Source organism: Peromyscus eremicus, chromosome 10, assembly GCF_949786415.1.
Source record: "Peromyscus eremicus chromosome 10, PerEre_H2_v1, whole genome shotgun sequence".
NCBI classification, from domain to species: Eukaryota; Metazoa; Chordata; class Mammalia; order Rodentia; family Cricetidae; genus Peromyscus; species Peromyscus eremicus.
The window spans coordinates 31927222-31939427 of record NC_081426.1 but is presented as its reverse complement, the minus strand read 5'-3'; the positions used below and the strand labels follow the sequence as shown (position 1 = coordinate 31939427).

General features: G+C 44.7%; 1 protein-coding gene and 1 long non-coding RNA gene across 5 annotated transcripts in view; one reads left to right on the top strand and one right to left on the bottom strand.

The window, feature by feature from the left end:
• The window catches only part of Stk32b (serine/threonine kinase 32B), a 254592-nt gene that overhangs the window by 152145 nt on the left and 90241 nt on the right, over positions 1-12206 (top strand). The gene's annotated exons all lie outside the window — the stretch shown is intronic.
• Positions 111-11303, bottom strand: LOC131921110 (uncharacterized). The gene is made up of 2 exons (XR_009381842.1): positions 11059-11303; positions 111-351 (listed from the first exon to the last, which is right to left on the bottom strand). It is a non-coding gene; the product is annotated as an uncharacterized LOC131921110 (long non-coding RNA).

Sequence of the window (12206 nt, the reverse complement as noted above, 5' to 3'; positions counted from 1 at the left end):
TTAGGAGGTTCACACCCATCTGAGATTTCCTTTCCAGAGGACCAGATGCTTTTGACCTCTGTGAGTGCCCACACAGACACAGAGATGCTCGAACTCATACTACTACATAATTAAAAATAAAGTAAATCTTTTATAAAAGGAAATAAAAACTATGCAGACTTGTTAAGGATACACACACTTCCTCTGAGAGTTCAGCTGGGGGCCCTCCACCAGCCCTCCATCCTACCATGCCAGCTTCCGTTCCAGACTCTTCCCTGGGATGCAACTTGATGACCAGGTTTGATGTTCCCAGTGTCTCCTGTCAGGTCTGAGGAAATGCAGATGAAAGGCTTGCAAAGCTTCACGCAGCAGCTTATTTAGAGAGAGAGAAAAAAAACCAACCGGCTGAAACACGGGCAGACGCTTTCTTGTGTTTTGATGGAACTATAATTGTCTTTTTTTTCTCACTGAAGTATTACAAATTCCCAAATGTTCTAGCATCTTCTTGGCTGTTTTTCCTAACAGTGTCATTTGTTACTACTATTACAGTCTTGTTCCTGGAAAGGGAAATACCTCCAGACTCATGAAATGTACACCAAGCTGCAGTTGCACATGGGGACTGTGGTCTGCTCTTAGTGTTGTCCAAACACACAGCTTCATCTCTTCCCCCAGCACCAACTTGCCTTCAGTGAGCCCCAAACCACTGGGGTTTCCCAGTTTGCCACTAAATAGACTGGGTTAGAGGATGCTCCATGAGTAAACGCCGAATGCCACTTAACCACCTGTTGCTGTGTTAGAAGTCTGGGATCCAAGGAAAACGACCACACAATCCGAAGGATTTCAGCCAGGCAAAGTTTTACTTCTGCTGACGGGCACACACCATGGAGTCTTGCTGGGTTGTTCCTAATACAAAAGTGCCCTTTGCCTCAGTCTGCACGGTCAGAGGTTGGCCTCACATTCCCTTTCCCTTTTATTATGTATGGATGTTTGCTTCGTTTGTGTCTGTGTACCACATTTGTGCCTGGTGCCCCTGGAGGCCAGAAGAGGGCATCTGGTCCTCTAGAACTAAACAGATGGTAATGAGCTGCCGTGTGGGTGCTGGGAATTGAACCTAGGTCCTCTAGAAGAGTAGCCAGTGCTCTTACTACTTAGCCATCTCTCCAGGCCCTGGCCTCACATTCTTACCCAGTTGACTAATTCAGTCGGCAAATCAGAACAGGGCAGCTGATAAGCAAAGGGCTACTCTTGAGCATGATGTATCCGTGAGCACGCACAAACTCTGATCTCAAGAAATGCTGACGCTGGAGGGATTTGAATTACCGCCAAGAAGCTTCTTCTATTATTTAAAACGAAGCTTTGTTTTATTTAACCCTTTGATAGAAAAGCCAGTCCATTCCCCACACCCACAGAACAGACTTGGCAGAGGCTGGAGCGAGCAGGAACTTAGTCTGCTGCGCTTCATTCTCCCCAGCTCTGTGAATGCACACAGGACATTTGCAAACCCACACCTACTTGGTTTTGTGGTTTCTCTTGCTCGGCTTGTTTGTTTCAAAGACAGGGCAAGTTTAACTTTGTGTCTTAGGAAGGTGTGTAAGAAAGCTTGAACTTAGTGCCGCCTGGAGCTGCACCAACACCCTGATTTCATGTGAATCACCCATCATGTGTACAACAGTGTGGCTTCTTTTCATCTTCAATGAGAGAAAGGCATGGACCCACAAGAGAACAGTTCATCCCCAGATCAATAAAAGCTTATGAAGGACCCCACTCTTAAATGTCCTCTGCGGTGCCTGAGCCTCACAGTTAGACCATAGCAGCTGTGAGGGGCTTTAGTGGATTCTCTTAAGTTAGATGGGTGAGCTTTAGGGGTGTAGCTTTCTGGGTGTGGATGCTCTAGGACTCACTCTCTCCACTATAATAAGTAGCCATTCTGTTCTCCTACTGCCCCACCGTGAGGTGAAATTAATAGGATGTGTTTGCACAAAAGAATTTCGAAGAACTGGTATAAAGAGCTGCATCTCAAAGTAGATCCTCAGGATGGCATTTGCGAATGGTCTGCCAAGTGTTTGGATTGCCAAGTCATTTAAGAGCCTTCAGACGGTTACTTTTGCCTTCATGTTTAAAATGATTAACATATTCAGGGGGTTTTAAAGATTTATTTTTTGAAGTGTGTGTGTGTGTGTGTGTGTGTGTGTGTGTGTGTGTGTGTGTGTAGGTGTGGGTGTGGGTGGGTGGGTGTTTTAATCAAACTATATTAGCCACTATAACAGATACAGAACACGTTAAACTCTAGAAAACATCCAAACTCTCACTTGAAAGGTTAAAAAAAGCTATATATCACTTATTTACAAATGTCACAGGGAAGGACAATTCCAGACTGAACATAGTAGGTTGTGACTAAAGCAGGAAATAAATGTGGCACAAACCAGCTCCACAGCAAAGCAGATGTTCTGAGATACTGAAAATAACCCCAGCATGACAGTTAATAAATAATATACCTTCTGAACTTACATTTCCTCATATTCAATTGAAAAATACACAAAGCAAATATTACAAAATGACCAGAAAGTGAACCCATATCCAGTAAGAGATAATTTTTAACCACACCCTTCTTACTACATAGCATTTTCACACCTCTTTATTTTGGTTGGCAGCCTCTCCCTTCCCCCCACTCCCTTCATTCACCCCATTCTCCCTCTTTAAATCTTACTATCACAGTGCCCCTCTCTCTTCTTTCTCTATTACCCACAATCTGCCCACTCTTTCTTAAGCCACCCTCTTCCCTTATATGTGGATCTCAGTTTCGAATCTCTAATTCTGGGTGTACAACTTAGAGTTTGTGTAGAGGCCGGACATCTAGAATGAATATACTCTCAACCAAAGAAAAGTGAACTAAAATCATGTTGGGATCCATTCTGCATGGTTATGGCTTACACCTAAAATGTCTTGGTCCCCAGTGTTAGGTGGTGCTGTTTGGGGAAACTGTGGGACTTGTCAGCATATGAGACAGCTAGCAAAAGGAGGTCTCTGGGGGAGAGCCTTTGAAGACAACACTTGGTCCCTGATTCCTATCTCAAAAGCTGCCAGTTGGTGATGGCACACACCTTTAATCCCGGAGAGGCAGAGGCAAGTGGATCTCTGTGAGTTAGAGGCCAGCCTGGTCTACAGAGGGAGTTCCAGGATAGCTAGGGCTACATAGAGAAACCCTGTTTGGAAAAATAAACAAACAAACAAAATTATTCCCTGGTCCACTTTGCTATCAACAGCTCACCCTGTGCCTCCTGCTGCAATGGAGCTAACTGCTTTACCATGGCTTATTGGCCATGCAGGACTGAAACCCTTCCAAACTGCAAGCCTAAATACATCTTTAAGTTTTGTCAGCATTAAAGACATTTCTGGGTCAAAATATATTATTAAAAAAATGAAAAGATGACCGACAAAGTGGGAGGAGTTAGTTGCAAACTATGTGATTTGAATGAGATATTTTCCATAGGTTCTAGCATTTATGTCTGTGTTTTCCTGTGCATTTGGGTATCACTTAGAAATTTCAGTCATAACTGTTTTGGCTGTGTAGGACAGTCTGAATAGCATTGCTCTCCTGGTGTAGGCTCTTCTGAGCAGTGACTGGCCCCGTTCATTTTTGCTCTAATTTCTTTCTATGGTATTTTGTAGTTTTCAAAATAAAAATCTCAAACTTCCTCAATTTTACTATTCCACGCTACTTAAATTACATTGTTTACTGAATGAATTTTCACTCTAGTCTGTTTCCAGCCTCACACTTGGCCTGTTGTCTGCTGAATCTGTCCCTTCATCCTGGCTGAACTCATCTGCTAGTGTTGAGAGGAGGCTTCGCTAACAGTCCTTTCAGGTTTCTGTATAAAATATCAGGAAGTTTGCGAGCAGAGAGCAGTTTCTTTCCTCTCTAATCTGGGTGGGTTCTGTTTCTACTCCTTTCCCAGCTGCCTTCGGCAGAGCTTCAGAACCACATCAAAAGGAGCAGAGAGGGAGGACTCCTGCCCTGGATCCTGGGAGGAACATTCGGTCCTTCCTCATGGAGTCTGACTTAGCTGGGGCTCCTCTGTAGATGCCCTTTGTTGGCGTGAGGAAGGCCCAGCCTATTCTGGTTTGTAGAGTAATCTTACTGTGGAGGGAGCTGAGCTTGTCACATGCATCTCCTTCCCCTGTACGGATGGTCCTGGAGATTTGTCTTCTTCTGCAAACACAGCCTCTGACATTGATCTTTATTGGTTAAATGGTCTCTGCATTTCTTAACATGAGCCCTATGTAGCTAGGATGTATAATTTTATACATTTCTAGAGTCTGCTCTAAGGTTTGAATTTCTTAAGTCTTCTTTGGATGTCTCTTAAAATTAATGATGCTACGTTTTTAGTTTACTTTTAAAATTTTATATATGTGTACTACATCTACACCGTTCTCCCTTTTCTCACCATATCACCCTGCTTCCTCCCAAACTCAGGGCCTCTTTCTAATATATATGATATATAATTAAAAATGTATATGTATTATTCAAAATATATATTATTATTTAATATGTTATTTAATTATTTGATGCATTTAATATAAAATATTAAAAATATATTTATATTTACCCCAACAAAGGGCATCTGCAGAGAAACCACAACTAAATCATATGTGTCTTTCCTCTGTCACTTAGTCCCATCACCAGGATGCTCTGCTCAAGCATGTGGACCAAGTGCTATAGACTGAGCCCTGTGCAGCTGTGAACTTAACTAAACAACGCTTCCCCTTAGGCTGTGTTAGGCAGAACTTGGACAGCCCTGGGCAGCTTGGGAAACACAGGCTGTAGGGTGCAGCCCAGGGCTTCTGCTTCTGCAATCTGCTTAACTAAGCTACGCTTCCCCTTAAGCTGCACAGCATTGAGAGGCTTGGGAAACAAAGACTGTAGGGTGCAGTCCAAGGCTTCTGGCTCCACAGGTCTGGAACGAGACCTGGTGTTTGGTGTTTCTGACAAGTCCCCACGGGGTTCTGAGGTTGTGAGGTGGGGGTCACCCTTTGAGAGCATCCTGGTCCACACACCTCACAACACAATCCCAAACACCAAGATGGAATGAGGACTGAGCAACCCATGTTTTTCACTGATCTCTAATTAAGAAACTTGCAAATCTGTATGAACTTCTAGCGCTCCAATCCCATGTCACCTTCTCTGGGATCCACCCAGGGGCTCTCTGCCTGTGGCACCTTGTCCGATATCCTTGCAGTCCTCCTGCCTGATAAGTCCACAACAAAACTTTTTTGATCTTGATAGCAGTTATGTAATTCATTTTGGAGATGATCCTTATCTTTGCAGAGTATTTTGGTCCACGAACGTGGCACATGGTACAGGCTCCACAGACGTCGGTCATGTGTTGTTCATTCTCTGCAGACTGCATAGATGGTTTTTGTTACGTTTCTGGCTAATAGTTCTGCCACTCTGGTGTGACTTTAAATAGTAATGCTTTCTTTTGACAATTTTGGCTTCCACGTGTTTTGTTGTTAGAAACATGATTGATTTTTATATAAACATGATCTTGTGTATTGCAGCCTTGATGTCACAGTCTAAGGAATGAGGACAATACGTGTGTGCGCATCTATAATCTCTATTTTCAGATGACATGATTATTTACATTAGAATCCAAATAAATAAATAAACAAATACCTCTGAGATAGATGAATTTATAGAAACCATACATATAATATTTATTGCGTGCCTATATGCATTAATAACCATGCTGTCTGAAAACAGCAGCCATTTTTATCTGTTTCTAATGTGCAAGCCTTTTGTCTTGATTTACTCAGTGGCTAATTTCTAACAGGCGTTGAATAATGTTGACAGTAAACATTTTAGGAGGAATGCATTCAGCCTCTCACCACTAAGCATATACAGACCTATGGGCTTTCTTTAGATGTATTTATATTATTGAAAATATTCCCCTCTGTTCCTACATAGATAAGACAAGAAAAGATACAATTATACCTCAAACCATTCTCAAGAATAGAAACATTTGACCATAAAACAAAAAGAAATTTGAAATGACTTAATTCATATAACAATTATTCTCTAATGACAAAGACGAACATAGGAAATATTTGAAATTCACAATGTGGATGAATATATTTCTAAATAGTTAGAGAAGAGAGAAATAACAAAGAAAGCCAGGAAATGCTTCCATATTAAGGTTAGGACAGAAATTAATGAAGCAGAAAATGCACAATTAGTAAAGAAAATGAATAGAACTGAAAGTTGGTTCCTTGAATGATTCATAAAACTATAAGCCAACAGCTAGATACTGGGCAAGAAAAGAGCGAACGATGCTCACATTATCAACCCTGAAATGAACCAAGAAGCCCTGTTGCCTGAAATAACAGGACCCTAAGAAAATAGTGTGAAGCATTTATGCCCCCAAATTAAATTAAACAAATTGGGTAAATTGATAAAAAGTATATAACCACTAAAGTTTGTACAAGGAGGAACAGAAAATCAGAATAGGTTACAGCAAGGGAAAATTTCATTACTAACAAAATTGCAGTAACCTAGAAGCTGTTTAGACAGCCGATTGTGGAGAGTTCACAGTGGCAGCCTCCCTGTCATGTATAGAAGGCACAGTCTTGAACACATGTCCTGGTCCTCTGGCTTCTACCTGAACACTGACAGCACAGTTAACATGCCAGTGTGGGTAGGGAACCGCTCAAGGACCCCACCCCTGAGTGAAGAGCTATAGGCAATCCTGACTACAAGGAGAGGGAGAACTGGACTTGTGGAGGGATGCTCCCCCTAATTGTTTATCCAGTGCCAAGTGCTCATCCCTAAGAGCATATGCATACAAGTGATATTAAATAGACCCATCAAACCATGTGTATAGTATAGAGAGACAACCAGGAAGACAAAGGGAAGGTGACATCGTGACTGGCTTCTCCTCCCTCCCTTTTATTCTATCTAGGACCCCAGGTGCACGCACACACACACACACACACACACACACACACACACACACACTCAGGGTGGGCCCTCCTTCCTCAGTCAATCGTCTCTGTTAACACCCTCATGAACACCCATGGGTGTACCTCCTCATCTCCTAGGTGATTTTTAAGAACTGTGCAGTTGAGAATAGCCAATGTCTATCACAAAAGCGACCAGTAGAGAGACATCTGAGACTCTGTTGGGGTGACTGTGTTTGTTGTGGGGAAAGAAACACCCAGGAAGTGGAGGTGCAAGGCTCTTCAGAGGAGTTCTATGAAATAAGATGAAGGAATGGGAAGGGAAAACAGGAAGGCAGGGAGGAGAGGGATTTGCAGGCAAAACTCCAGTAGGTACAACAATCCCAAGACTAGAACAGAAAGGAAAAAAAGAAAAAAAAATGGAATAAGCCACCATGCCAGGAGCAGGATAAGTGAAATCAGAGAGGCTGAAGGCTGATCTGTAGGGTTTCATAAGCCACCCCAGGGAATCTTGACTTTATTCTGGGTGTTCTGGGAAGTTCCTGGAGTGCCTGAAGGGTGACTTGCTCTGTTAGGCTCAGCCATGTGAAATTGCCGCTTCTACACCAAAAATCAGAGGAACACTGTCAATTTCAAATGGCTCAACCCTATTGGTAGCTAACAGTACATTTTCCATTTGTGTTTACATGGGGGATTCTGTTTACAAGGCTGGAACAGAACACGTCATTTTTAACAAGAAGATGTCAAGTAAGTCTCAAATTACATTCAAAATCAAACTAGTGAGATGTCAAGACCAAATGAAGTCGAAGTCGTCACTTTGAAAAGTCACATCAAATGCACATTGCCAAGGGGGTTGTGGATCTTACAGCTGATGGAAGGGCTGCCATGTTGCTGCAAACCCCCAAACTGATGAAACACCTCTAGTGTTTCATTCTGAGGGTGGAATGGTTCAAACGTCTTTTATTTAACTGGACCTACCTGGACTGAGTCCACCAGGTTGATCTCAGTCTGTGGGGAAGGCTTTGCCCTGGAGGAGATTGGAATGGGGGGCGGGCTGGGGGGAAGGTGAGGGGGGCGGGAGGGGGGAGAACAAGGGAATCTGTGGCTGATATGAAGAACTGAATTGTATTGCAAAATAAAAATTAAAAAAAAAATCAAAAAAAAAAACAAAAAAAAAAAACAAAAAAAAACAAGAACCTTAAAAAAAAAAAATGTAGCCCTCTGGCCTTCTGTGTTTACACTGTACCATTTTTGCTATTTTTTGTAGATTATAATATTACAATGTACTTTTAAAACTTGAGACATTTGGATTGATGAGGAGTCAACTATATTTTTTCCATTTTAAAAATCATAGAATATCCATTTTTGCCTCTTTCCTTTCATTTTTCAGTACCAGGACTTGAACCTAGGGCCTCACTCATGCTAGGTAAGCACTCTGCTGCTGAGCTATACCCACAGCACCCCATTTTATTTGCTACCTTTGAGACAGGGTCTCCCCAGTCTGGCCTTGACTGACTCACTCTGTAGCCCAAGGAGACCTTCAGTTTGCAATCCTCCTGCATCACCCTCCCAGGTAGCTTGGATTCTAAGCCTGTGCCCCCAAGCTCATCTTGGGAGGGTGTTTTCCTAGAGAGTGAGTGGGTTTCAGAGCAGGTCTCAGGTGTTAAACAGAGGTGCTAATATCCTGAGTGAGCCAGCGGATGGGAAGCACAGCTCTAGACCGGAAAGGCATAGTTGGATGGTTGAGGAGATGTATGTGGGAGATGCAAAGAGCTTTGAAAATATTGTCAGGGAAAGGAGTTTACAGGAGGGAAACCCTGAAGAGGAGTGAAATGGGGCAAATTTTTCAGCTTGTCTGTCCCTTACTGCCACCTGCAAATTGGGAAGAAGGACACCCATGTGGAGGAGTGGGAAGGCTAACCATGGTGCAAGGAACTCAAGGAACCTTGACTTTCAGACAAGAGTCTGGGAACCACCAGGACAACCTGTGTTCAGGAAGCTCTCAGTATGTGAGGGTCAGTATGGGAGAGAGCAAGGTACAGATTTCTTTTGGAATTCGGCCCAGGAGGAGCACAGCTAACCCGACCCTCATGCCCACACACACTCTCTTTGTTTTCACTTTTGAGACAGGGTCTCATTATGTAACCCTGTGGAGGCCCACAGAGGCTTCCTAGTGAGACCTTACTCAAGGTCAGAAAAATCTGGGCTAGCTTTACCCAGCAGGACTGCATAATGGGATGATTTGGCCATGGGTGTGGTTACCAGGTGTTTTGAAGGGTCTACACTTGGCTGTACATTGTGCTTTGATCTTGAAAGGGGGAGGCCCTCTTTGTGTTGTATAAAAAGCCCTTTGGAATAAACCTCAAGGCTACTGGGTATTGACCCAAGGCCCTCCCAAAGCTATTCTGTGTCTCTTTCTTATCGTCTCCTTCTATCTTTCTATCTAATACTTCCTCATCCCCACCACCCCCTCCTCCCCAGAACCCTTTGACAGGCCAGAGCTGGACTCTGGTGACTCCCACATAACTCTGGCTAGCCTTGGAACTATGTAGACCAGCTTCTGCCTCTTGAGTGGAATGCTAGGATTAAGGCATGCCCACCATGCCTAGCCACACTTCCCTTTTGGCACACATCTCCCCCTTTTCTTACTTATCCTATGTGAGCTGAGGAGGAGCCTCTGGAAGCCTGAAGGCTCTAAGTTACAACCCTAAGGTCACTGTGACACAAGACCATTTGCATTTGTAGACAGGAGGCACTTGCAGTCAACAAAGATCCCCAGTTAGCAGCAGACAGTGGGGGCTGCACACTTGCAGACACCTTAGCCTCCCTGCAAAATTCCTTGCGCTCTAGCTGCCTTGGCTTGGAGAGCTGGGTGGTGCGTGAGCCCCCATCCCCATCCCCATGCTGTCTCCTTGATGTGCAGGCAGCAGGACGTGGCTGACCAGCTCCAGTTGACTTCCTGAGATAGGAGGCGGGAGCCAGCTTCCTGTGAAGAATAATGGCAGCCATCGTGTCTGAGCAGTTGGAGGACTTTGTGGCTCAAGTCAAATTTAAACAAGTAAAACTGTTTGTTACTGTGAAGGTTATTAAAAATGTTATTAAGGATGTCTGTGTATCAAGCACGATGTAGGCTTGATAAGCTCCGTGTACTTGTACAATGCGAGCTGACAGGGAGCCTGACATCCCATTATTGGATTTCTGTCACAGACAAGACTATTTTTAGGTCCTTCCGTGCAGGACTTTAGATATAGCCAAGAATCACTGGGGCTGAGGAGAGTGGGCGAGGCCTCCTCTCCATCTGCACCCTAAGAGGTGGTAGTGGATATGAGTTGATCCAAGGCAATGCCCAGCGCTTCACTCCTGCAGGCAACACTCAGGAATGATACGGGACTGGGTGAGCCTTCGAGATCTGTGATGGTCCTGGCTGCTGTGGTTTCTTGGTGGCCATCCTCAGAGCCATCTCCAGGTACTCAATGGCTTCTCCCTCAGGAAGATAACTATGGAAAGACGTGTTGCAGATTGTTCGAGGGACTTCAGGCTGGTAGACATCTGAGGCTTCTGGGTGCCCTGTAATGGCCTCCTGTTCCGTCCACACTTTGCCTCTTATTAAAAACACCCCTTCTGTGGCATGATCACTGATCTCAGCCCTGGGTGAGGGAGAGGTAGGTTTGATGGCTCACTGAGTAAGCGGGACAGATAAAAGTCAGGTTTTATCTCCGAATTTCGCTCTGGAAGCTCTTCTCTGACTTCTACTGGGGGTCTTGTCATGCCTCTGAGCTGGCTGATTTGGGGTTCATAAGCGACACCAGGTTGGTGATGGAGAGCATGGCACATGCCCTAGGAAATCTGAACTAGTGACCTAGGACTTTCCAGCCTCTCTTGACCTTGGGGTTTGCCCTGGAAATGTGAGGATGATAGTAGATGTCCATGGCTCATGGGAGTGAGTGTGGAGGGATGGTCTGCATCTTTGAGTGTAGGAAAAATGCAGAGACAGGTTGAGTCTGAAAGATGCAGGTGGGTATCCAAGTGGTGTCACCACAGAGAGTCCAGCTCTAGAGATACCATGGAGAGGCTAGCGTTAGACTCACATCCTAGATGGCTTCCTTGCCTCTGACATGGACTTACCAGCAGCTTAGGAAATGGTGGTTGCACAAGACCCCACTCCAGGGGCCAGATGCTAGCCTGAAAGACAGCAGGCAGGATATAGACATGTGGAGATGGTCCCGGAACTGATGCAGGAGTGGGGGATGACGCCAACAAGGCTTCTCCTCTTCCTACTTGTGCTCACTACAGGTCATCTCTGCCTCCTGGGCTGAGTGAGAAGGCTGTGGGGAGATGTTAGGGAAGTAGCGCACACTGGTGCAAGTCCACGGCTTCTGTGATAAGAAGAAACCATCAAGGGGGTTTCCTGTAGGCAGCAATAGGAACAGCATGCTCCTCCCCTGACACAGACCTTTCTTCCCCATCCTTCTCTCTGCACAGCTTCTATTCCCAGGGACCACATGGCTGGCTTGGCATGCCTCACAGTCTACGGGCACTTAGGGAATTTGTAATCTGCTGCTTCCTGAGTGTGTATGATACTTTGGAGCCAGGGTAGTTACAAGCACCCAGTGCTGAATAAGGCAAGTCCCTGTGCTCAGACAGTTTACTGGCTAGTAGGGGGAAAGACCAGGAGAAACAGTCACAGAACGGTAAACAAAGGACTCCAGAGCTCTGGGTACAGACTGAGAGACCTGGAGGTGGACTCTCCTGGTTCAACTCTCAACTCTGCCACTTCCTGGCTGTATGTATCATTTTAAGATTACTTAACATCTTTGAGCTTTAAGACACCCTGAGATTTTAAAAAAAAATACATAAAGGAAACAATTTCTCTGGGCTATGGCTTCGGGGGCTTCAGTCCATCACTATGGGGAAAGCATGTTGGGCAGACAGGGAAGAGCTAGCCTGTAACTGAAAGGTATGTAACCTTTAAAGGTCGCCCCTAGCAGCCGATGTTCTCTGTGGTATCTTAAGGGTTTCCTACCCTCCCCAGTTGGGGAACAAGTGTTCAAACACATATGCCTGTGGAGGATATTCTATACTCAAGTCACGGTGGTGCTTTATTGTGAGCCTCACCCCGTAGGCTGGTTGGAAGAACAACATGAGCTCAAAGCATTTGAAAAGGCAGATACTGCATTGTCTACACCCTTCCAGCCTGATCTGTTGTTATTACAGAACCCAAAGCGGTCACACAACTCATCAGAGAAGCCTTCTTCCAGAGCAAGCATGAGTCC